Consider the following 27,752-nt stretch of genomic DNA (forward strand, 5'->3'; position numbering starts at 1 on the left):
AACTGGTAGACAGCTGCCCTGGACACAGAATTGACCTGCACCTCCATGGACAGCTGTGAGTCCAAAAGGTGCAACAGAAATGAAAAATAAATACAGATAAAGTAAAAACATGGCAAAGCAGGCCACTTGGTTTTGTGCATTCTAATTCTTTAATAAAAAATCAGAAGCAGCAGCAGCAGCAGCAGCAGAATGAAAGCCCATTTCTGGTCAAAGCAAAGAAACTTTTCTATTTGTTAAGGAACCAAATTTATTTACCAATTAGGCAAGTCTTAAAGTATTAGGAAGTATTAAATGAAAAACAAATGAACAAATGAAAAATGCAATACACAAGCCAGCCACTCATGTTAGGCGATATGCAGAAGAAGTGGGAGGCCGTTCCTAATCATCTTTCTCTGAACCGTCCACTTTGAACACCCACTAGCTATTTCATGACTCTTTTTATTATTCCAAGTCCCACACTGTAGCCACAGATGTTATTAATCTATTAAAATAAAATTCACAATTGATACTTGGACTCTCATGTCTGACATTGCCCTCTCAGATGCTTCAGCGTATGAGGTAATGTGTTTAAGATCCAGGGCATTTTTTCGTATTCATCTGTATTGGTTATTTCAGATTCTCCTGGCAAAGACATTTCCCAAACTCTGGACAATGCAAAACAACCAGGCAAGTGTTATACTGGAAAAACTGACTTAGTGTGCTCAGTCTCATTGAGTGCCTGTTTCATACATTAAATGGCTTTAATCATATAAACTTTTACTACGCAGCTTGGCAACAGGAACATAGAGGAATTGCATGTTACCAGTTTAATGCACTTAGAACTTTAAATGGCTTCCAATATATTTAGTCATGGCAATTCAAATGAGAATGCTCATATTTTAGGGAAGGCTTAGCAAAAAGAGATGATGTCATGCGAGTCAGCAGTACATTAAAATTACAAAGGAAAACATAATCACACATGAATCATGTGGCAAAGAGAAGTGTCCAAATTGGCATTCCAGCCTTCAGTGGAAATTGCAGAGATTTACAAAGTGCAAAGGATCGCTTTGCTCCTGAACATATCGTGATCAAGTGAGGCTTCAAATATTGATTTAAAACATTTCTGCCCCACCTTTCCTTATAAAGGCTTAAGGGAGTGATTATTGAGGAATTATGAACAAATAAAACAAAACTTATATATTTTTGCAGCAGAATAGGTAAACGATTAAAGGTCATCAATGAAACAAGTAGACCTCTCCCAGCGATAAAATCAGATCTTAAACCCTTTCACACCCCACAAACCCTCCTAAAAAGAAAACAGTGGTAGCTGGTGGCCACTGGGATTGGTAGGGGAGAAGGCAGAGAGACCAACAACCAGTAGAACCAGAGCCAATAAGAAGGAGGTCCAAATAATTCTAGTTTTGGCCCCATGCTGCTCCTTGCTGAATTCTACAAAGGCAACACCAAGGGTAAGGAGGAGGAAGCTGGCAGTGAGGGCCGCCCCATGGACAGGTTGTAAGTAAGAAGGCAGGCAGGTGGAGGCAGACTGAAGTTGGTGGGAAGTGCTCAATTTGGCTCAACAATTTCAGTGGTCTTCCTAAAAAAGGCTCAACAACTTTCAGGGTGTCCTGATTTTTAATTTTCAAATATGGCAACCCTAGAAATGAAGGTTTCAAGCATCCTGGGAGGAGACAAGATGAGCCTCCCTCAAGAGGGAGTTCCAGAGTCTGAGTGAAGCCATTGAAAAGGCCTTCTTGCTGGTCCTAACTAGATATATTTCTGGAGACATTAGGACACACAGGAGGGCCTATGATAATGCTCTTAATAGGACAACGGGGTCAGATAATTTTCAGAAACTATGGCCCACCAGATGCTGATTCTGTTGGACTACAACTCCCATCAACCCTGATCATTTGCCATGCTGGCAGGGGATGCTGGGAATTGGAGCCCACTACCTGGAGGGTCATGGGTTCCCTATTTCTGCTGCTTTGAACTGTGTTGCAAAAAAAGCCAGTGCAGTTGTTTCAATAAGAGGGTTGCCTACTCCTGATGTACAGCTCCAGTTAACAACCTAGCCCACCGCACTCTGGATCAATTGCAGTTTCTGGACACTCTTTAAAGGAAACCTTACCCACAGCACATTACAATAGTTTAGACATGATGTAACCAAGTTGTGTGTCATTCTGGCCAGGTCTGCAGTCTGCAAAAGTGGGTACAGTTGACTCATGAGCCTCAGTTGGGCATAGGTGCTCTTGACTACATCTAATAACTGACACCCAGGGTCAAGGCTAGTTCCAGAACCCACAATTTTCAAAGAGAATGCTCTGTTGACCTGGATCACATGTGTTCTGTCTGGATTAAGCTTCAAGTTGTATATCCACATCCAGGCACTCCTCAGAACAAGATGAAAAGGAAACATGGAGTTGAGTGTTATCCACATCTTGATGACAAAACCCCAATGATCCCCCCCAATAGGTTTCATGTAAATGGTCAACAGGATGGAGGACAAGATGGAACCGTATGGATAGTAGGGCCAACTGCCAAAGTGTCCAACCAATAGTTCCCAGGAAAGACTAGAGTAATCATAATGCTACATTGAGTCTCCAAATCTCATCCCAGTCCAGAAGGATACCAAGGTTGATGCTATCAAAAACCTCAGAGAAAGGTCCATTAGAACCAACACGGAAGCATTCCACTGCCTGGTTTAGATTATCTATTGGGCAGCAATGGGGAACCTGTGTCCTTCCAGATGTTTTTGGTATTCAACTCCTGTCAGCCCCTGATATGTGGTCAATGGTCAGGGATGTTGGAAGTTGTAGTCCAGCAACATCTTGGAGACCACAGGTTTTGTATCCTGTATGTAGATTATCATAATATATCTTAGTGATGTTCCCCCCCCCAACATTAACCTGTTTTTTCCTACAGATCTTCCATGGCCCGCCATGCCCCTAATCTGTCTCTATAAAAAGTTCATAAACTAAAAACCACTCTTATTCTATTGTCACTACCACAGGAATTTATATAATTTCAGTTCTGAGAAAAACATATCACAAAAACACAATAAAATATTATAATATATGAGTTTGCTTTTCATATTAAAAATTATCCAACCACATTTAACTAAAAGGATTCTGTTTTTCTGGGGTTCCTTCGTTTATTCTCCCAATCCTACAATGAACACAAACGTAGGCTGAGTTTTATTTACAATATCTGGTGCCTAAATTAAAACGTTAAAGAATGCCATAAAAAGTTATATTTTTTTTAGTGAAAGACTTCACTCTTGTGGCTAGGGAATTGATGTCAGTCGGAAAATGATTTCCCAGTGGTTTGGTTTTGTAGCAAAAGTCTTCAACTTTTATGTATATAGTCTTTGAAGTTAGAAATTGTTGTTAGACTATCAAATATTGTTTGAGGTGTCACTCATTTTTTCTTTTTGTTATGGGAATGGGATCTTAGCAGAGAATTATTGAGGCAGAAAATGAGCATGTGAGTGACACCGAAAAGAAAGGTGTTTATAGGGCATATACAAGGTGAATTGTTGTGGAACTTAAAACTGTCAATAAAATCTTGGTTAATTCTCTAAGCGTCTGGTTTCTTTTTGAAAAAAGGTGGGGTTAAGTCTCTAAGGATATCTGCTTGCATGTGTCATTTGCTGTGTGGATTTTTTTTTAAAAGAAAAAAAATCTTCCTGCTTGTGTAACCAGATTCTCTGGTTTGTGTAAGTCACACCCAAATGAACAGTTGATCAGCCGCTAGTATGGCTTTCTCTCAGAATGGATGCACTGACATTTCTGTCCAGTATGATCTCCATAATCTCATCTCCAGTTCCCATTAGTGTGGACATCCCTGCACTCCTGGGATGGGTTTACTCCTGAATGAGGGGAGAGAAATTGAAGGCGATCCTGCCATATTCGGACTTTCCAAAATGATGCATGAACTAAAACACAGCTATCCTTCAAAATCTGCATTGCACCAAATATTGCAATGCAGCTCTTGGCTAATATAGACTGTGTATATGAGTGAAAATACAATACAGAAATGCATTCTGATAGAAATTGTTTTGCAAAAATGAGAGTATTAGACAAAGTTGCTTTCAAAAAATTGAATATTAGGAGAAAATCACACTAAAGTGCCAATGAATTTTCATTAGGACTTTTTTGTTTCAATCAAACTCATGTGGAAACATGGACAACTAAATTTGGAGAAACTGAGAGAAACCAAAACTGGGAGGTTCACCCATCCCTAATGGACAAACTATGTTTGAGTCATAGTGGAGAGTGAACTCAGATCCACAAGGGCAATGGATGTGCTTGCCATTCAGATGGCAAGTCAAGCAGAGCACAGCGTGGGGATGAACTCTTGTGTGAACACCCCCTGTGTTGCATCAGATGAACTGTTCTACAACACACACATAACACAGAGTAAGATGAGTGGATTCTGGACTGTAACCCGGCAGACTGCAAGCTCTCCCCAATGTAAAAGTTCCCTGCATGTAATAAACTAGCACTTCAGAAACACACACACTGAACCTTTCTCCCTAATGTGCTAGCTTTCTTCATCATGTAGGGAGTTTTGTTTTGTGATTCATAAATATGTTAAGTTAAAATGGTACAGCTCAAGAAATCTTCCGACTTACTCTACCATCTCATTTCATGTAATTTGCAGAGCAGTTCTCCTCGAAGCCTATTTTCATTCAGAACAACAGGTCAGAAGTACAACCAATACAGCACAACTGACAAAGGCAATGGGGTTCAAGTAGTTCTGAAGCCATTTAGGGACTGGGAATGAATCTGACTAGCATATATAGCCCAGTCCCAAACGCTACCTGGAACGAGTCCCACTGCAATAAAGTAATATAGATCCAGCCTTTCTCAGGAGAACTGCAGATGAAATTGTAATTCCAGATCCTGATGTTCAGTGTAGAATTATTTTGGCGATGGCCCCAGAGAAAGAACAAGACAAAGGACCAAGGCAGTGGAGTAATATCTGTTATTGGATTATGTTCATTAAGAGACAAACCAACTTTTCTCACTTAGCGCTTCTCACTTGAGGTTTGACAGTTCTCTCTTAGAATCAAAGAGGAGGTTTACTGACAGCAAGAGACAAAGATGGATCAGTGGTGGAGAACCTGTGGCCCTCCAAATGTTGCTGGCCTACTATGGCTCCCATTGTCCCTCACCATTGGTCCTGATGGCTGAGGCTGATGGGAGCTGGAGTCCCATAACAGCTGGAGGGTCACAGGTTACTCATCTCTAGCATAAACCACCAGGGTGACACGTGGACCAGGTGCTCACTCTGAGATGTCTATGGCACTCCCTCTCCCCAGACCCAGGCATACACATACATACACTGGAATCAGGAAGGAAGCCCATGGATTCCAGAGCACCCAAACCCACATGAAGTTTGGACTGGAGATGTAGCGCTGCCTACATTGCCATGGGCTAAAGTCCTAGTGGCATTCTGGGTTATTGAAGGGCAGTGTTGAAGCTGCCTTAAAAATGCATTACGGGCCAGCTTCGTTTTTCTCATGGTGATATTTCCTCCTCTCTGGGCAGCACATTTACTAAAACTGGAATGATACAGAGAAGATTAGCAGTGAGGACATGGTCAGGTTTTCAATATTTTTACATCTCAACTAGATCAGAGGACAGACAATAAAAAAGGGATGGGTGCCTTGAGATTAGCCCCCCTTTTCCTTTTCTGGAGGCAGCAGAAGAGAGTTGGGTACTGAACAACCTGCTTGTCTTGGGTGCAGATGGCTTTAATTGTCATTCCCAGATGTTCTGCCTCCTGAAGGTCACATTCACCTTGTGTAAATCTGGCTGAACCCTTCCAAGGAAGAGAGATCAGATATATGTGCATTCTATGCTAAGAAATGCAGCAAAGCAGCAACAGTCTTACTTGTTTATTTAGAAGCAAATAGGACTGCACAAGACACAAATTGATTTTAAAAACACACGCGCTATTGTTGTTGGAGAACAGTTTGTAGAGCTTCTTAATCAACATTTGTTGAAAGGATTCAATAATAATAATAATAATAATAATAATAATAATAATAATAATAATTCTTCCCTGGAAAGAAAATTTAAAATTTAGTAAAAATGAGTTTCTAGTTTTGTTCAATTTATACATGCCAAAAATCTTTTTCCCCCATTTTCATAATGCCACTGTGAAATTGGTCCCTATTGTTCCCATTTTACAGATGGAGAATTGAGAGTGCTAATGGGCTTTCCATGGCCACACGGTGCATTATTATTTTTACCACAGGATCCTTCACAACATAAAAATACAAAATGAAAACATAAATACATAATAAAACAAAAACAGAACATTAACCCCTCTCCCACAAACACACAGAATGTTAATCAGCCAAAGGCTTGGTGCTAGAGAAATGTTTTCACTGGGTGCCTAAAGAGATGTAATGAAGGCACTAGGTGAGCCTTACTGGGGAGAGCATTCCACAAATGGGGAGCCATTGCAGAAATGCGGCTGAATTTGAACAAAGAATCTCAGTTTAGTAGCTCTAAGGAACTCAAATGCACCAAAATTCAGGAAAAATTAAGAGACCAAAACATGATCACAGCTGCACTAAGTAGCAAACAAAAAAACAGAAATAACACTCACTGTGCCATTGAAGCCCTTTATTCTGTTCAAAACCTTATAGAGTGGTGTCTCACGAACCTCTGATAGCTTAGGTATGTGTTTTTGTTTCTGCTACAGAAGTATAAGATAATTTTAAGTGGCAGTCACCTCACCTGAAAATTTATCAGCGTGAAAGCATCATTGAGAAGCAACAGATGAAGATTTCTGAGACCTGAACCTTTCTATTTTCTGAATAAAGTATGCCACAATTTCATTCTGCCAGTTATTGAATCAAAACCTCAGGATACCCACTCATCACACAAAAATAATCATTGATATTATTTGGTAAAATCCAGTGAGATCTCATTGATCTGAAATGGGAAAGCTAGCAGGTTATATCCCATAAACTATACTTTAAATGATAAACAACTTTATATTGCCTGAAATTGTTACAGGTTGGTGAAATGAGTAATGGAATCTTTCCCTTCTGGGCAGATACATGCACCATCGAACCACAAATCTACTTATTTTATATAATCAAGAGAGAGTATTAGATACTTTTGTCAGGATTTTCTCCAGAGTAGTAGCCACTGGTGGCACATGCGATAGTGAAGCATTATCTACAGTAACCCATAAAATAAATAATATGTACCAATTCCTTTTCCCTTTTGGCCTTCTGGTGCTTTTACGATGTGCTTCTTGCCTACTCTCACCAATGGCCATCTCTGGAGAAAGAGCTTCTTTTTAAATTTTATGCATATTACAGTGGGCATCCGTGGATGAAAATACAGTGTTTTAAAGTGTGGACGGGTGTCTTCCCTTTCCCTTTTTACTATGCAGACTGAGAAAACTCCTTCGATGAACTTACAGTGCCTGTACATTTTCCAGCACAAAGATTATCTTGCATAGAACCTATACAATGTATTTAAAAGCTCCAAGGCAGGATTGGCTCTTTCCCACATTACTTCATGTGGTGTGCCTTCTCGAGCTTTGTGAGGAGCCAAGGTGAATATCTGTGGCCAGTCCCACTGCACCGGTGCCTGTAACTAAGCCCAAAATGGCATCAGGGGACCTATAAGGAATAAGGCGTATCACATGACCTTTTACCATTTGACCAGTGGTCCAGCCTCCAATCAGGAACCAGCAATTAATGGGCTACTTCCAGGTGGACAAGGGAGTGGTAAACTGACCCCATTAGTGAGCTTTGGTTATTTTTACTGTAAAATACTTCCATAAGTGCCTTGAAAATGAAGAAGTGTGCATGCACACGAAAGCTCATACCAATAACAAACTTAAAAAGTAAAGGTAAAGGGACCCCGGCCATTAGGTCCAGTCACAGATGACTCTGGGGTTGCGGCGCTCATCTCGCTTTATTGGCCGAGGGAGCCGGCGTACAGCTTCCGGGTCATGTGGCCAGCATGACTAAGCCGCTTCTGGTGAACCAGAGCAGCGCACGGAAATGCTGTTTACCTTCCCGCCGGAGTGGTACCTATTTATCTACTTGCACTTTGTGCTTTCGAACTGCTAGGTTGGCAGAAGCAGGGACCGAGCAATGGGAGCTCACCCCGTTGCGGGGATTCGAACCGCTGACCTTCTGATTGGCAAGTCCTAGGCTCTGTGGTTTAAACCACAGCGCCACCCGTGTCCTAATAACAAACTTAGTTGGTCTCTAAGGTGCTACTGGAAGGGATTTTTTATTTTGTTTTGACCACAGCAGACCAACACGGCTACCTACCTGTATCTTGAAAATGTAGTGTACCTATCTAATTTACACTGTCTCTCCACACTCACAAAGGCTTGCATAAATTTTAAAATGCTTCAAGTACAGGAACATAGGAATCTGTCTTACGCTGAGTCAGACCATTGTTCCATGTGGTTCAATATTGTCTACAGTGGTTCTCCAGGGCTTCAGATGGGGTCTCTCCTAACCCTGCCTGGCGATGGTGGGGATTGAACCCTGGACTTTGGCATGTAAAGCAGATGCTCTACCGCCAAGATCCAGCTAATGCCCTAAATATAATAATGCAATATAACAAAATACCACAAAATTAACATATAGAACAATGAACAGCATTGAAAAGAGTGGTGAGAGAATCTGTTTCTAACATCAACAGCCAAGAGCATTATGAAAAAGAAAGGTGTTCATCTCTGCTTAAAGACAAAGAAGGAGGAATATTCCTGGACCTCATCGAAGAGGCTGCTCCAAAGTCTTGCGGAAACTGCTGCAAAGGCCCTGCTCCCAGCAACAGCCGATCTCAAGGTGGTCTTTATCAATCAAATAATTGCAGGGGTTATGGCTTGCTGAAAGCCTTTTCTAATGGGCATTTCCATCCAGCGGAGCAATCCAGGACTCAGTCACTGAAAGATGTGAGCAGACAGATTGCGAATCTATATGGTTTTTTGGGGGGGGGGCGGGGTTATGCTACTGGGCTGCTGGAAGCTATTGGGATTTAACACGCTGCACAATGCAAACTACGATTATGTAGTTGGAAGTGGGCAGAAGTAGGTTTATACCCCACAAGGTGAGAACTGGAAATGGCCCAGGAGGTGTGAGGCATGAGCCTATCATGAGTACTTCAGAGTGCTGTGTGTTCTATTTGGGGCATGTGGGTGGGTGCATGTTTGGGGTGCTTACAAGCTGGGCCATGTTGGGCTGGTGCTGGTGTGCTTCACATGGGCTTGTTAACCTTGTTGCACTACGTCCCACTGTTGTCGTGTGTGGTTGCACAGTTTGCAGAGCATGTGGTGGGCATGTTTGGGATGCATATTGTGCTAGGGTTGCCATATTTCAGTAAGTAAAATTCCTGACACCTGCAAAGTTGTTGAAGACCACCAAAATTGTTAAGCTTTAGTTGGGAACACCCAAATTGTTTTGCTTTTGGGGGGAAATCTAACAAGAAATACCATATTTTTTGCCCCATAGGGCGCACCGGCCCATAGGGCGCACCTAGTTTTTTTTGGGGGGGGGATAAAGAAAAAAAATGTTATTCCCCCCCCCCAGGCGCAGGGCTGAGCCAGAGCTTCCCCCGACCCCAGCCCCCAGAACAGGCTGCTATCCGCAAGCCTAGGGAGCCCAGCGCGACGCCGCGCCAGTCTCCCCAGGCTTGCGGAGAGCTGCCCGAAGCCCAGGGTCCACTCCGCTGCACGCCCCAGGCTTCGGGATGCAGGCAGCTCTCCGCAAGCCGTGGGAACCCGGCGCGACTTCCCGCCGTGCTCCCATGGCTTGCAGAGAGCTGCCCGAAGCCCGGGATGCGCTCCGCTGTGCGCCCCAGGCTTCGGGATGCAGGCAGCTTTCCTCAAGCCATGGGAGCCTGGCGGGAACTCCCGCGGGCTCCCAAGGCTTGTGGATAGCTTCCTGAAGCCTGGAGAGCGAGAGCAGTCGGTGCGCACCGACCGCTCTCGCTCTCCAGGCTTCAGCGAAAGCCTGCATTCACCCCATAGGACACATACACATTTCCCCTTCATTTTGGGAGGGGGAAAAGTGCGTCCTATAGGGCGAAAAATATGGTATCTAGTGATTTTAAGTTTTAAGAACTATTCCTGCTGCTTTTTCTACCACGTTGCCATACATCCAGGTTTTCCCTGACATTTTGCCAGTCTGGCAAAATTCCCACCGATGCCATTTTTACACCCCAAAACCGGGACATGTCAGGAATTTTCCTGGCAAATGGCAAGCCCATGTTGTGCGATGTGTGCAGTGAGCATTGCTAGGGACACCGGGTGTGCTCTGCCTTCTGCTCATTTGCAGATGTGTGCTGTCAATTCCCATGGGCTGTCTCTGAGCGGTCTCACTGTTCACACATTACCAATGCAGGTGCTTGGCAACTTACCCTTGTGTGTCAACAAGTAGGCCTCATTGCCATGGTGATGCCAACTGAACTGGCTCTCCGTGTCTGTCTTGCTGCTTTCTTTTCTCTCTGCTGGGCTGAAGCCGACTCAGCTGGCACTTGCTCCTCCCAGACACTCCTGGGTTGAGTTTGGATCGGACTTATTTTGGGCCGGCTTAATTTTCACTGGCGTAACTTATGGTGGTTTCCCATGTTTAGGATTGCTCAGCCTGGCACTTTTCTACAAGTCCTGGAATTGGAACTGCTGATACTCGTGTTGAGCATCTTCACTAATTGATGATTGTAACAAATACATTTCTTCTGTGATTCAAGTTCATTTGTGATTATAACTCTCCAATAATGAAATCTTTCTAGCTTTGATAACTTTCTGTATCACATTTGGGGACAAATAAGCAAAAAGTACGCACAAGCAGCAGTATGAATTTTACTGGAGAAATTACTAGAAATTCCAAACACGATTAAGGAAGAATTAAGGTGCCATTAACCAACTGCACAGAGTAATTCTGGACTAGGAAAAATTACAGACTGAGATACAGTACTTTGTAAACAGAGCCCATAAAAGGGATTGAAATTTTCTACAGATGACATTTATTCTATTTACCTTTCTGGTACCCTGAAATACTGTATTTTATCATTCTTGCACTAAAAGTTCAAAAGTTTACTTTTTAAAAAAATGCCTGCATTGTTTATGATGGCTAATTGCTAATCTAGGAGACTTTGGGAAAGCGTTTAAAAGTATTTCAGGCTTCCCGCAATCTGATCAGCGTACCTCAACAAAGATGAGAATTTGGGACTCTGTGTGGCAAAGTGAGAAGCCATAATGGCTTAAGGGTTTTTATGACAGTCCCAGCATTTTCGGAGCAGTTGGCGATTATGTGACTGTATGCCAGGAAGACCACAAGAAGATGGTTTTAGCTTCTCAGGAGGTTCTTATTCAACTTTCTTATTTAAGCATCATTCTTCTCTCTGGCGGCATAAAGCACATTCCCAATACATACTTTCCCGCAAAGAATTCTGGGCAGTGCAGTTTACTTTTCAAAGAGTTACAGTTCCCAGCAACCCTTAACAAACCACAGTGCCCAGAATTCTTTGAGGGGAAATTGTGCTTGAAAAGGATAGTCAATATGTAGCCAGTCCTGTCCATCCTCATACCCATCTGCTCTTATGGGCTTTTTCTTGCTGTCCTCAGTTCCCAGATTCCATTTTCTCAGACTTCGATCATACCACACACATCCCATCAGACTCCTGATGCTCAGTGTCCTACCATCCCTCAGGCACCCTAAGTTCAATTCCTTTCCTCTTAGCATTTCTATCTCCTGGAACTTCCTTCCACTCGGCTGTCCAGTTCTCTTAATGCCTTATTCTGAACCTATGGCATCCCTATCCCTGTGCGGTTTCCCCCACCCAATTTTCTTTACACTCAATTCATCAAAGTTGGCCTGCTTGCAAATATTACTTTATCTACACTTCTGGTCTACTCCTCTTTAGGGATCTTCACAAGCATGCCAAGAGAAACAGTAGTTATAGTTGCCATTACTAATCTAACCCTAATTCCCATATTAAATGGTCCTGGTCTTTCAATTTCCCAAGCATATAAAGTCTACAACCATTGCTGTAAGGAGGGGGAAAGGGCGCTAGAGGAAGATGCCAAGGCACAAAGAATTGAATAAACCCACAACAAAACTGTTCTGCTGCAGTGTTAAAAGAAAGAGAAGATATTTGGTGGGGGGGGGGGAGGACGGCAGAAGAAACAGATGTGCCTGCCAGAAGTTAAATACACATCTGTTAAGGATGCTCTTCTCATATGCAGGGTCAGAAAAATATGTACAAATGTAGCACCTCACTGATTGACAGAGAATCCTCAGTTCTGGCACTGTAAATCTTGTTTTCTTGACAGCACTTTGTTTTAAGGCTAGAGGCAGAAAAAATGTCTTATGCATGTCCTTAAACTGGAAGGCCCTTTGTTCAGGATACTTATACCATTTGCAGATAATGATGTGCATAGCAGTTTCAGCTGTCTGCATATGCATTTTTATGTTTTTTTATGACAGCTCTGCGTACTGAACTAAAAGGCCATTTAGAGCTGTCAGGAGCTGACAAGCATTACCCTTTACATTTACAATTCTGTTAGCATGCATTGTCAGGTGGGCTCACCATTCCACCGACATATGATTTCCTTTGAAACCCATGTATGACTTTAATTTAATACAGCAGTCTACCCCAAAAAGGAACCTTATTAAGATTTCCTTTTCCATTTATCTTTCACTTCTCTTCCCCCCCACCCTCTTTTATGTGTTTCTCTTCCCTCCACCCCCTTACTTCTCTCTCTCTCTTTCAAAAAACAATGTTCCTGGTAAGAGATACAAGGAGAAAAAGAAAGAGGAGCCCTTCCACACAACTAACTCCCTGTCTTGGAACATGGAAAAGAGCACCTGAGTTGTGGCACGATGTGGAATTGATTTTAGTCTCTTTGCTATTATTATGCTATATCTATATAGGGAACGACCCTCTCTCTATAAGTATGTGTGTGAGGGGTGTAATTGCAAAATGTGCAATACTAATATTATATACATTATCTAATCATAACCCATAACAAGAAAAACATGTACGTTGCTTTAATACCTGAAGTTAGCGTAGGATGTTACCAGGAAGAGTTGAAATATTTAAAGCCTAAGAAGCATCAGGTTTACATTACCGGATGATGTTAGTATATTTGTGTTACATAAGTATATGAAAATCGTCGTTCAAAAAATTATTTCGTTTTCCACAAACAGATAGGTACATATTCATATTTGTAACAAAACAAAACACAAATAACAATTATAGAAAGAGGGGAGAAAGAACAATTCTGATAATCTTGTCAGGGAAACAATACCCTGCTGCCATAAATTAAAACAATTATTCTTTTGAAGATTTTGAAGATTTTATTACAGGAGGTTCAGGATCCAAATTTCATCATCAGTCTTCAGTGCTGGCAGACAGGCAAGGACCACGTATTTAAAATGCTGACATACTTACTAGCAGCATTCACGGTAGCGCATCCTGTTTTGCCTCTTGAGGAGAAACAAAAAGTTCCGTCTTGCCCTGCTGCTGCTACCACCACTGACAGAGAAGCGGTGCCACCATTGGTGCCGATTTTGGGCAAGTTCGTGCTGATTTGGGGTGAGATCTCACCCCAAATGGATGTGATCATGCCCCAAATCAGCGCCTGTCGTGAACTACTTCTCTGCCACTGGCAGAGGTGGTGGGGGAGGTGGGGCACCTACAGGTATGCAACCTGGTGGGCATTTCCTGCCTGAGGCAATAGCCTCACCTTGCCTTGTGGCTGGGTTGGCTCTGACATCATTTATACAAAAAGAAAGCAAGCCCTTTGCCAAACCTTTTAAAAAATACTCTTTCTAGGTTTGCCCTTTACCCAGCCATATCTTATAGATTCTAATCCTTAGAAACCACACGTGGTTGTCGAAAGCCCTCTTTCTCCACAAGTTCTGATTCCTGGGTTATAAAACCAGGCTATTCCTAGGCCTGGTAGACAAAAGCAGATGAAACAGTATATGCACATGCCCAGGCCTGTCTCTATTTTTAGTCAAGAGGTTCTCTCTTTCCACAGGTTATCCTGACAACAACCCCGTGAGCTGTTAGGCTGCAAGAAAGTAATTGGCCCAAGATCACCCAGTAAGCTCCAGTGCTGAGGGGAGGGGGTATTTGAATACAGGTCTTCCAGGCCTTAGTTTTAGACATGCTTAGGTGGGGCATGGCCAAGAAAAGGTAGGGAACCACTGCCTTAGTCCAACACTCTAACCAGTGCACCACACTATTACTTATATCCTGCTTTTCGTCCAGTGAATCCAAGAGTGGCTTTTGTTCAATACCTCTTCAGGCATTTTGTTTAAGTGTTTCACAAAGCGGGCAGCAAGGAGGAGTGACCTAGCTCTGTCTGTCACCTTGCAGGTCATGGGAGGTGACGTCTGCAGTAGGGAGCATTTCCCCACACATTTTAGAACTCTGGAGAATAAGAGCTCTGAACCATGCATGGAACCTCCATGGATGCAAATGGCTCTCCACTACAGATGGTTGACTTCCACTAGCTGTAATGTGACAGGGCCAGTAATAGGGGGTGGAGCCAGTGCAGTCACCCCCATTGCCCCTTCCCTGATTAATTTACACTTAAGTGGAATCCCTTGAAGAGGGCTACTGTTCCTTTTATTCCTTTCTTTTAATTGTTTGTTGCATTTATATCCCATGTCCTCCTCCAAGGAGCTCAGGATGGTGTACATGGTCCCTCCTCCTCCTCATTTAATTCCCCACAACAACCCTGTGAGGTACAGGAGTGCCAGCTTGGCCCTTTGACCATGGGTGCCCGGGGACATGGGTGCCATGCAGTGTGTATGGCCCCGACGACAAATTTTGTGGGTCCTTGGCCACCCAGGGGCCTGGGGAGTTGGCACCTATGGTGAGGTAGGTTAGGCTAAGAGACAGTGACTGGTTCAAGCTTCTTGGCCAAGTGCGGATTCTGAAGCCTGATGTCCCAGAACATAGTCTGACATTTTAACCACTATACAACACTGCCCCCCAGGTTGTCTCCAAGCCATGAATTTTAGCAGCAGAATTGCTTCAAGTGCCTTTGGACCATCAGCAAAGATGTTGGTTATGATCCATCACATCAATTATATATTTGCACTACATTTGTAGAAGTCACGTGCGGTCTCCATAATTTGACACCCACCAAGAACAGTTTAACTGTGACATCTTTGTTTTCAGCTTGGTTAAATCCTGAAAGTTGCTCAAATAGACCCCATCTGCTCATTGGTACTGTTCACATTAGATATTATATTCACAGCACGCCTAGAAAGTTGGTAGGCAAAGCAAGCAAATAACAAGGCGAACCAGCAGAACGGCTTTGTCCAAAGCCACAGAGGAGGTCAGGAGCAGAACTGAAAATAGACCCCTACATCACTGGACCCCTAGTCCAGCAGTCTAGACAGCGTGATATAACATTCAAGTGGCACTGAAGGAGCAGCATGCACATAACCCTTCTGATGTTATTATTGATTTATTGGTTAAACTTGTTTTTTACAAGGCACAGGGAAAGTTGCATCCCCAAGGAGCCTGCAAATGACACAGTGAGGTCTAAATCCTTCTTCTTTTGAAAAGCAGAGAGATTGTCCAGTTGATTCTAAGAACTACTGTTAATCAAATTAATCAAATTAGCCTGCTTGGTGTTTCAGAAGCACAACTAAAAAGAGGAAGCAAAGGCTTCAGACATCACAAGAAAAACAAAAACAGGAAGATGTTCAGTGCATTGTGTTTTTGCTCTGTTGTACTTTTGGTATAATGTCAGTTGGAGTTGGGATGATAAATCCGTTCGTGTATGGAAATCTTGATCATTCCATTTTGTTAGCTCCCTCCTGGACAATAACAGTGGAAGGATAAAAAGTGGGATCACAAGTCACTCTGCTTATCAGCCCTTTAATGCTCAGGGGCCAGAGCCATTCTCAAAGACCCAAATGAAAGGATTTGTTTGATAACCCCAAGAACACTACCAATAATGACACTGAAAAGTTCTCCTTTGAAGACATTATGGCCAATATGATCAGCTGCATTACCTCAAGACACCTATTCCATGTGTACAGCCATGTTAATTAGGGTGCCCTCTGTAGCTTAAGAGTATGTAGGGCCAAAGGGTGACTACATGCATGATCAGCTGATGCCAACTGAAAGTGATCAAGTGAGAATACAAATACTCTGACTTATCTCAAAATTAGGATGCAATTTATCCTATGCTCTGTCTTCTCTCAAGTGGCCATGATATCTAGTGGCCCAGGAAACCCCAAATTTCTGAACACTTAATAACTTTTTCTTATTAAAATACTAGATTTATCTATGGCTGATCTGCAGCCATTAGTTCTTGGGCCCACCATCAAAACTTTTATGTAAATATTCCTCTTTATCTATCTTATTCCTCTCTCACCTCTTTAATGTATTGGAAGCAATTATAGTCTTCTTCCTCAGCTTCTTTTTTCCCTAAGCTAAACAGGACATATTCACCATATTATTGCTATTTTCTTTTTTTTTTGCAATTAATGGATTGTTCATTCCTCTTTGAATGCAGGTGGCTGGAATTGGATATGCTTTATTCCCACTGAGGACATTTTTACAATAGCCTTGGAGCTTCTTTATTTGCAGATGCTCATGGGGTAGCGCATCTTATGGCCAGCTACAAAACTAAGACCCTTTGTATACAATGACTAGTCATATGTATAGTAGTCTATAGTGCAATTAATTCCATCCCTATCAAAGCCATCCATAAATTTGTTCCCTTCAATCTGCATCTTTATTCATCCTTCAGTGCTTTAACTAAATCTCCCAGTTCACATCAGTTGCTTTCATAATTATATGTTTCCACTTCTTCTTTTTCAACCCTTTAACAATTGCTCAGGTATATCTAACATTGAACCCTATGAGAACTTGCACTGAGATTGTGTAGGATTTGTTGCAAGGACCACAGTTCTGGCCTAAGGGGATAAAATACTTTGGCAACATACCAGTTCTACTGCCTGCCTTTAATATGATACCAATGCTGCACACACATACTTCTGCAGCATAGCTCTGCCACACACAGGCCACTGCACTCCTCTTGGGGAGTGAAGCTGAATGGGCTGTCTTCCAGCAACCTTGTTGAACACTGTCTGGGTTTTCTTCACCCATACATGGCCTACAGGTCGCTGCAGAACATGAAAGCAGACAGGTACCCCATGACATTTCAAGAGGAAGGCTTCAAGTCACTAATTAAAGGGGTTCTGAAAGGTAGATGGAACAAATCTCTTATGTAAGATCATGAAAGAACATTTGCTAGATAATACTTACAGAAGCATGCACTGTTGCCTGATCTCATGCTGCTAGCTGTCTCAAATTTATCCCCATGGCCCATTAAAAAAGAATCAAAAGGTAAGAGTCAATGGGATCAATTGTTTTATATGTTCAAGGCAGATAAATCAAGAACGTGGGAGGTGGTGTTCATGACCCATCCTGTGTGCTCAGAGTTATTCTACCCTCTGAAATGCCATGATAAATCTGTGGGATTAGAGGGGTTGTGTTTGGAAAGAGTTAGGGAATGCCCCATAGTTACCCATCACAGATTGCTTAACAAGAGCAAAGCTTTGGCTGCAGGTCTTAGTTCAGCGAATTATGTCATTCGTGTTCACAGAATGGAGTGCTTACATTACAGATTCTAAATTAAAGCTGGTGGTTGGAAATTAAAAGCAGAGAGGACAGATGTGCCTAGAGAAGAAATTTATATTCACATCCTTTGAAACAGCTAATTGTTCTGCCAGGACTTGAAATCAGTTTTTCCTGTGTAGGCCTCTGTTGCACCACACCTCCTTAAACCACAGTGAATGATGTGAATTAAAAAGTTACTAGATATTTCCTTCTTTTTCTGTGTCCCAAAAAAGTTACTAGGTATTTCCTTCTTTTTCTATGTCCCCCCCCCCCCCAAAAAAAAGAAGTTTCATGAAAATCATTTCCAGGCAGCCAAAACTGGAATACAGGGAAAACAAGATTCCCTCCAGGTTAAGGGTCCCATTTCCAGCTCTGCGTCCCATCCATTTATTGATGCAGATAGGACTCTTCATTCATATACACTGACTCGTGCTTACAGGAGCCATTTTTCCATGGACAGCGCTGGTGATGTCCACAGTCTCTACTTGCATGGGCATCTAGATGTGGACATTACTGTTGTTAGAAGTAACAGAATGTCAAAAGTGGCAATCATCCACTTGTCTTGGTTCATGGTTTATATCTATATGTTGTTACATATGCTTGTTACAAGCTGTTATTTAAAAAATTAGAAATAATAAAAAGGAAGTAATGTTATGACACTGTCACACAAATTCCGAACTGTGCAATCAATGGAATATGAGATGATGTCATTGCATTTGTCCATGAATGTTCTAGCTCATGACACGGTGTTCAGTTGGAACTTTGGAAACTTATACAATTCTTTAGCTATGAGCCTGAACTTTGACTGCATTCAGGATTGTCACATGGTCAGTTTGCAAATGGATTGCCACGTTCTTGGTTTTTTGTTTCTCTGTCCATGACAGGAAAGATTTATTTCCCTTACTCATCTGTTGCATGAGAAATTCCTCTGTTTTGTTATGAGTATCCAATTTTTCATGCATTCACCTTGACTCTGATTCTCTGATGTATCTCCCAGAAAGCCACTTGCGACACACTAAGCTTATTAACATATTCAAACCACTGCCACATTAGCTTACCAGAGAATGATTTCTGCACCTAGTGAGAAAAATCCCACCATTGCTACAACTTACAGTGAGGTCTATTGCAGACAAGATATTATAAATGGTGACCAAAACCGGGGTAGGCTTAAAGCCAAATACTATCTGACCTTGAACATTATGTTTTTTCAACACTCAAGATTTCAATTTTTTAAAAAAGAGAAACAATACTATTTTTTCCTTTAAAAGCCCAACCAAGACTTGACACACAAAACTTCATGGTCCCCTGAAAGCAACAAATCAAGCACTTAAAATGCTTTTTAGAAAATATCACAAGACAAACCACACACATTATAGTATAACATAACCAAATATATAGCAAAGAAATGTACACTCAAAACCCTTACAGTGAGCTATAAACCACTATGATCCCCCCCCATCAAGTGCTATATAAATTTTATGAAATAAATTACTTAACAACATACTAATCAGTTTCTTGCAAATGACATACCCATGCTTTTCCATTTCCAATGCTGAGTCAGAGTTCCAGCGTAGGGCTGTCATCCTGGAAGCCATCTTGTTCTCATGCCAATGGAGGTTCTGCACAGGCATCTTAGCTAGCTATCTTCCCTTGCGCAGTTATTTCCTTGACCCTAACAGCACAATGTCTGAAAAGTACCATACAGAGCCGTTGAAATCTATGGCTGAAGTGTGATATATCAATACTTTTGATATTTTGTTCCTCAAGGCCCAACTTGTTGGTCTGGATTAGGGTGCTTTGTAGGGAAAGCTTCCTGGAAACATGGGAGTGCCTGTTTCTTCTCACAGTTTCAGCTACTCCATTTCTCTCTTTCCATTTTCCTGCAAGCAAGAAGCACAGACCTTAAAGAAAGTCCCATCTTGCTGACCCATTGCTACATCATCAATCACCAAAGTAGTAAGGGGAGTTCTTGGGTATCTAAATGGAGGTGGGGACAGGTCAACCGAAAACACATATAAAAGCAGGGGCTGCATCACCCTGTGGTCTTTGATTGCATTAGAAATATCTCCAGTTTTATATTGGCTTTGCCTGCTTTTAAATCCACATAAACAGCGGTTAAGCTAGCAACCTTCATTCCACAGCTCGGGGTACCCCACTGCTTTTCAAGCTATTATTTTAATAAGCCCTATTTTACAATTAAGGAACCATGGGCTTTAAATTACATGTAAAATAAAACATGGAAATTGAAGCATTAAGTGGGTAGCTGCCTTTGGAGGTTCAGCAGCCGTGCTTTGTATTATATTAAAGCTCCTGCCTGCTATAAAAGTCAGAAGATGGAAAAAAGGCTACAGTTTTACAGAACGAAGGAATGTGTACCACATTCACCCACCTTCTCCAGATCCTCTAGGAATGGCTTGCAGCAGTAGGTGTTCCCAGGGCTGCTGACTGATCATTACAATTCCTGTGTACATTGATGGGATCTAGCAAGAACCTTTCAAAAAACCTACATGACCCAATGTAGGTGCCTCTCATGTGCCCCCTATTAGTCCTTTAATAGCTCACGAGGCTGACTGCCTTGGCACCAACTCCTCCACTATCTCATAAAATGCAGCGTTTTAGGTTACAGTCGTTGTCGCTGACGTGGTCTGTTGTGATATGAGCAGCAGTTCTTTCTCCAGATGGTTGTAAAGGTTAATGAGGAATTTATGCCGTGCTCGATACATATTAAACTGTATCTCTCAGTGGAAGCATCTACCGCGGACATAAATTTACTTCTTGAACATATATAGCTCTATGGGTAACTACGAAGGAATGCCAAGCTGTTACGAAGAACATCACCCAAGTTTGCTACTTGTGTGCACAAGTACAGAGTTTAAGGCGGGGGGAAACACAGCCTCGGAGCCCTCTGTGGAAGCAGCAAATAGTAATTTCCTTACAACACTATCCTATGGATGCTTACACCCAGGTAAACTTTGTATAGGATCGCAGCCGTAATGCTTTTTAAATCAGGCTATCCATTATTTCATTCTGTATGGACTGATCAGACTTGGAGGAAGAAGCAACAAAAGTGATACAGATGCTCTATTTAAAAACAAGCGATTGCAATATTTGCTGAAGACCAGTTTATTCATGGGGCAGCAGCCATGGAGTTGTCACAGCTCACATCTAGCCAATAACAGCTTCATAAACGTTTTTACTTTTAATTATTTAGGAATCTGTATCCTGCTTTTTCTTTGCTCAGCATGATTTACTAATAATAATAATAATAATAATAATAATAATAATAATAATAATTTGCAACTGTGGTAAGGTTAGATACATGGACATCAAAAGCACCAGTGAAACAGATGCATCTTATGTACCTTATGGTAGGCAAAGTGGGAATAAAACCTCATGATCTCAACAGGTACTCAGAGGTTATTCTGTAGGTTCAGGGTATCTGCAGTAAAGGCCCTGCTCCATCTGCCCCGCACCCAGTACTCCAATTAGGTCAAAAGGTGGGGTACAAATAAATACCTCAAGGGCATCCAGAGAATCTCCTGGGCAAGAAGACTGCCTAGTGATGCTATTAAGCAGTTCCCTCATGTAATGGCATATTTCCAAAAGAAATTCATTGTGGGTGGATTGTTCTATCTGAATATGCAATACATTGTTCATTTGAGCAGGTGGGCCAATGAAATAATCTTCCACGAGAAGAGCAGAGCAAGCCAGCTTTGCTTTTGGAAATACATTTTCATTGTTAATAAGTATATCAAAATACTGAGCAGCAATACCTATCTAAGCAGTGATACCTAAGCAGCAATGTGGAAACCTGTTGTTCAAGGCTGTGGTCCAGAAGGCTGGCCGTATACTCCATCAGAACATAAACACCCTCTTTTCACAGGAGGTCCAAGTCTTCCTTTCATAAAATAGACTCTGCGAAAACTTCACAATGTTCCCTCAGCCCTTCCAGAATACCAAGGAACTGTTTTGAATCTACTTTGTCATCCTGCGACTAACATTCATCCAGTTCCCTACTGAGTCAAAACCTTGCCCGCTCCTCCTAAGAACTGTGGCAGTGTGGTAGTGATAACACGGGACTTTTATCTCATCTTAGTTGTAAACGGATCAAAGTGAGATGCAATGGAAGCAGCTTAAGACTTTCCTGATGCTAGTACGACACTGCACATTGTGCTGACTTGCGGCACGGGAAGAGGGAAGCCTTTGAATCTTCTTCTCCATTGGAAGCTGGACAGCGTGTCTCCACAGCATGCTTCTGTGATGCTCTGGCTGTGTTTCTCTGCTAGGGTGTTTCACTCAAGGAGATGGGAAAAGACTGCCTCAATTTAACCTTTACTCAGATGAGGCAAGAGTGTAGCAGCCGAGAAAGGAGAAAGACATGTGCTGTTTTACAATAATGTCGCTCAAGTAGTTAGGAGATCCTGTGGCAAATAATCTTCTCCTCCGAAATGCAAATGTGATTGTTAATGCTACGTATTCCTTGCTGTGCTGTCCTTCAGTATGTAATTGTCTCTTCCAGGCTGTACTTCTTAATTCTCCAGGACAGGTTACCTCTTTATCTCATGCCATTTATTGAATCATATGGATCTGCTAAGTCAGCTTTATAGTTATTTTATCTTCCCTGCCCTCCCATTTGTGTTTCTGCTACTTAGTAGGGCTATCTCATAACACGGTTTTACATTGAAAGATGTGTGCAGGATATGTGGGTATAATCTTGGCACAAATTGCCCTTTCTTTCTTTCATTATTATTATTTTTCAACTGAGGTTTGCTTTTATAATTATTCAAATCAAACTTCACTTTTTTAACAACAACAACAATAATAGCATTAATATAAACTGTAAAGCTATAAATACTTTAGTTCCCCAAAACTTTAGAAGGTTGAGTACTCAATGTATTAATCAACTTAATATTTCCAAGTTTCCCCAGGCAAAAAGCACTTTGGGTAGGTACAAACAACTAAAGAAATAGAAGAATATTTAAAAATAAAATCTAAGAAAAGGAATTGAAATAGCACACAGAATCTGATCCCTTTGTGGAAATTCACCTTTAGGTATTATATTTTCATATGGTAATCCTTTTCAGTAAGAAATATTTTGCAGGCTATAGTGATGACAAAAATAATAGGATGAGAATAAATTATTACACCACCAACAGGGATAGCACTGTAACAAACTAAGCCAAAGTAATAAAACCCTTCAGTACAAGATGTCTTCTCCCACCACAATGCAAATGAGGAACAGATATGAAACAGACAGCACGGTGGTTTGTTCACATGTTATGCTTGTGGGAAGGACTTTTGTGATTAGGGCTGAGCTGAAGCCACTCAACTTTTTCTTAAACATTCTTGGCAGTGGTTAAAAATGCCTAGTGTTTCAATGATTTTTCACAGTACTTTATGAAAATGCTCACCAGTTGATTGAAGACATGGTTTTACTTATTTAATAGACTTTTAGATCACTTTGCTGAGGAAAATGTCTCTCAACGTGGTTTACAACCGTATACAATACAGATCCATGAAATTCAACAATAAAATAATTAAACATTCAAAATATCCATTTCCATGCAAGGTGCACAGACCAGCTTACCATGCAAGAAAACAACCACACCAGCTTAAAAACAATATCCAATTGACAGATCTTCATTAACCCCAAAAGACTATGAGTTTTTAAGTCAACTTTAAATTTAACAAGGAATAGGCATGCCTGATTTCATTTGGAATTGAATTCCATAGTTGACCACACACACTAATTGATTTTAGAAGCAGGCATTTCAAGAGGTACAGGGGGTACAAGAAGGTTGATATAGGTGAAAGTGATCCTTATAGTAACCATTTAGGGCTTTAAAAGCCATTGGCAGAGCTTTGAATTGGGCCCAGAAACATTCTGGTAACCAGTGTAACTGGCATAGTATTTGTGTAACATGTTGCAACTGCCTGGCCCACTAAGTAGCCTGGTGGCCATATTCTGTACCAGTTGATGCTTAAAAATTGTTTTCAAAGGCAACATCACATAGAATGTATTACAATAGCCTTTCCTGGAGGTTACTAGTGCAAGAATAACTAAAGCAAGGTCCAGACTATCCTGACAGGGTTGTAGCGTCTCTGGCAACTGCTGCCAACTGAGCTTCCTTAGGTAGCTCTATGCCTAAGAGCAAACCCAAGTTGCATCTTGGTCCTTCATCTATGACTGGTGGAACACTTTCAGTTTAAAGGAGTTAGTTTCTCCTCCCACAGCATCTCCATCTTGTCTGAATTAAGTCTCAGCTGGTTCACCTTCATCTAACCCAGTGCAGCCTCTAAGCACCGATTCAGAGGATGAACAGATGGAAAAGTGAAGTAGAGGTCATTGATAACTGCTGTGCCCAAACCTTTTGAGGACTTTTTCCAGTGGCTTCAAGTTGATGTTAAAATCTCAGTGTGAATGTTGACATTCCACAAGACAATCAGCCTAGAGATTCTGGCTATCATGTCCGACACTACTTCTGAGAGCTAACTGGATGCTTAATTCCATCTTGGATTCCAACAACAAGCCAGACTGACTGTTTGACAAGGTATCCATTGCATTTCCCCAAGTCTAGGCTGGTGCTGTACCATGAAACCTGAAGAGATATATGAGAAAGAGGCAAACCCCACCTCTTCTACAAGAAGGCTAGCAATAACTGATCCCTGGACTTTGGCCAGACTGGCAACAGTACCTGCGTACTTGAGGGGACTGTAGGTTAACCCTCTAGGCTGCCAGAGCTGGAAGAACCAAGCAAGTATGGAACCACACAGTTGCCTTGTTTGCCTTTCTCTCCAAAATCTTCACCCACTGTCCTCTGCCCTCTAAATGGTGGTGGCCACTTCCCGCTAGTACCCACTCCTTCTTCCCAATTGCATTACTGGAGACTAGGAATGGGCAAATTTATCGCTTTTGATTTATCTTAGTTTCTTATTTTTCCATCCTTAAGTTTAGTTCTCCACATTTCCGCAATTGGTTTGCCGGATTATTTTTTTAAAGTCTTCAGAGTTTTTGTTTTCTCCTAAAATACACATTTGTGTATGTAAATCTCGCCATGCATGTCACTCATTTATGCATTTTATGCACACTTTACACTAGGATATGCATTTTGGTACACAATGTGTGGGTGGAAAACTGCTCTGCAATTTTCAGAGAAGTGCAAAATTGTGTAAACATGTGGGTCTTTATAAGGAGCCTGAAAGAGTTCAGGGCACAAGCCCAAACTCCTATTCAACAGCCTAGGAAAGCAAACTCTACCACACTCCATAAAAAAAACCCCTGTAGCTACCTCTGTCATGACTGTAAGCTGAATAAGGTTTCCAAATGGCTGGTTTTCTCTTATGTAATATAGTGTACCAGGCTTGGGGCCCACTAGGCCCCCAAAACAGCTAGGCATTCCCCCTGCAGCGTTAAAGAAATCATAATGAATCCCGCTGGTGCTGTTGGCCTGTACTGCGGAGTTGTTCAGTACCAACCTGGTTGTTAAATCACAATAATGTAATAAAACACCATATTTGAAAATTTTACATTTCCCCACAAACCTCTTTCCTCATTCCCCCTCCCCCGATTCCAATCTGCCCCCCTCCTCAATGACATCATTTCTTCTCTTTCTTTCAGCGTGGCATTGTTCTTAAAGCCTCACACTCTGACTTGCTCTTTTCATTTACGCTGGAGAAGTTGTTCGATTGCTGATAGTAGAATACATTGCCATTAGCTTCAATCAGCATGCCTACCGAGAATACCACATGCCAGTGTCCACTAACAGCTTGAATGTCTTTTATATCGTAAGTGCTCTCCCCCTTCCTCCCTATCCTCTCTCCAACACCCACCCCCACCCCATAATTCCTCTTACAATTCACAAACTCACCATTTACCAAACAGCTTTTCTGGAAATGTCAGTTCTGGAAACTGATGGCTGCCTCGCTTCTCCACACATTTGGCTTCTTTTCGTTATCTGGGCACTGAACATTCCCTGCAGCAGGCGTGGTTGTTCTGTTTTTCTCCATGGTATAATGGTTGTGATGCAACAAGGGCACCCTCAAATCATACGTGTGACAAAAATTACGACATGGGGAAGATTCACCATTGATAATTGATACTCAAATGAGCAGGGAGTGTGTTCCTTATAAGAGGCAAAAAGAATCCAGAACTCCTTTATATGTTATTCAAGAGTCTGTACTGTTCACAAATTCCTTATGCACAACTGTAGATTCCACAAAAGGTGTATAATTCCAACGAAGTTGTGAAAAGAGACTCCAGGGCTCTCCTCTGTTCTCCTTCATTAATTCCTCTTACAGCTGACCTGATCCAAAGGATTACATATCTTAATTGCAAAACAAACTCATGTCATTTAAAACCCAGCTTGCTCTATTCTTTCCCCTCTCTGTCCCTCAAATGCCACACTGAATTTTAACAAACCAATAGTGGAGAACACATAGAATGGAAAAAATCTGCAGAGTCTCCAAGGTAAATGAAATCAAGAGCTGCCACCAATAAAGAAGGTCATGAAAGGACAAAGTGTAGTACACAGGAAGAGCCCTGCTGGATCAGGCCAAAGGCCCATTTAGTCCAGCATGCAGTTCTCACAGATGCCCATGGAAAGCCCGCAAGCAGGATCTGAGGGCAGCAGCATTATTCTCACAGTGATTCCAAGCAACTGATATACCAAGGCAAGCTGCCTCTGACACTGGAGGTAGAAGATAGCCACTGTGGCAAATAGCAATCGATAGCCCAGTAGACAGTAGGTCACCACTAGGACCTTGAATTGAGCCTGGAAAGCTACAGGGACCCAGTTTCACGCAGAAGCAGCTCGGTGGGTGGGCTGGAGCCACTACACTAGCTTCCTGGCAGGTAGGTCACTGTCAGGCTTCGGGGACTCAGCTTCCTCCCCCCCCCCTCCTTTGGCCGTAGATAAGCGAAAAGAGTCACTTACCATTTAAAGAGTCTTTAATGATCACAGCAAAAGAACAAAGCAGCCATTCTCAGAATGAAGGTGTTCCCAATGAAGGTTCCCACCCATTTCCCCCCAGCCACTTCCGCGCCTTGCAACCTGATCTCTCAACCACTGCGCTTTTTGTGTAGCCACCTTATCTGCTCTATGTGACCTTGGACTGATTGGCTGGACACTTTCCAGTGAGAGACAGTCTGTTAGCTCTCTCTTTTCCAGTTCTTCTTCACTTTGCTCTTCACGCCCCACTTCGTCCCAACTTTTGTCTTCAGATCTATGCCCCTCTGCAAACCACTGTTCCAAATCTATACTGCTTCAATGCTCCTGGGCAGCTTCAGGATCCTGGTCAGGAGCAGAGGGAGGGGGAGGCTCCCACCATTCTTCATCAGAGCAGTACTCCTCAGCCTGGTCTCTGACAGTCATTGTTACTTACCAGAAGAGGGGAGGGGCAAAGTTGCAGGAAGTGTGGTATGGTGCAAATGCACCTGCAGGAGCACTGGTTTGGCTCTGCCAGTGTGTTTACACCACACTTCATGCCTCCCGCTGTCCCTTCTGGGAAGCAACAATGATTCACCTACAGGGAAGCTAGTGTAGGAACTCTTGCTCCACCTGGTGAGCTGCTTCTGGTGTACCATGCAACCAAAGACCCATCTTTCAGGCTCCCTAGCTTTCAAAGATGAGAAATGGTAATTCTGTCTACAATGGTCTAAGGCATCCAGGGAATTTGGAAGCAGATCAAAGCTTCATTCAAATATATTTTTCAAATATCTAGTGTTACTCTGCTTTAACCCCATTCCAAAAACCTAGCCCCCCCCCCCGACAGTGTTGGAGATTGTAGGGCCTGCCAGGAGCCATGCAAAGCCTATCTGAGGACACAAGCAACTACCAGATAGACCAGTATGAAGCTGCAGAATTTTTCAAAAAATATACATATACAAGCAAGGATATATATCACTCAGCCCCCTCTTAATTGTTTTAAAGTAAGAAAGGGAGAACTCCCTATCCCCTCCCATATAAGGCATTATGGGAAAAAGTTAATCCCAATTACTTCCCCCACAAAAAGCCCCTGAACCTATTTGTCTGCAATTTAGCAGGTTTAATCTACTCTGGAGGAGCTCATGTGGCTGAAATGGGAAAACATTATAGCCAGGATTCACCATTATAGTGAATGGGA

The sequence above is a fragment of the Podarcis muralis genome, chromosome 2 (assembly GCF_964188315.1).
Source record: "Podarcis muralis chromosome 2, rPodMur119.hap1.1, whole genome shotgun sequence".
Classification (NCBI taxonomy): domain Eukaryota; kingdom Metazoa; phylum Chordata; class Lepidosauria; order Squamata; family Lacertidae; genus Podarcis; species Podarcis muralis.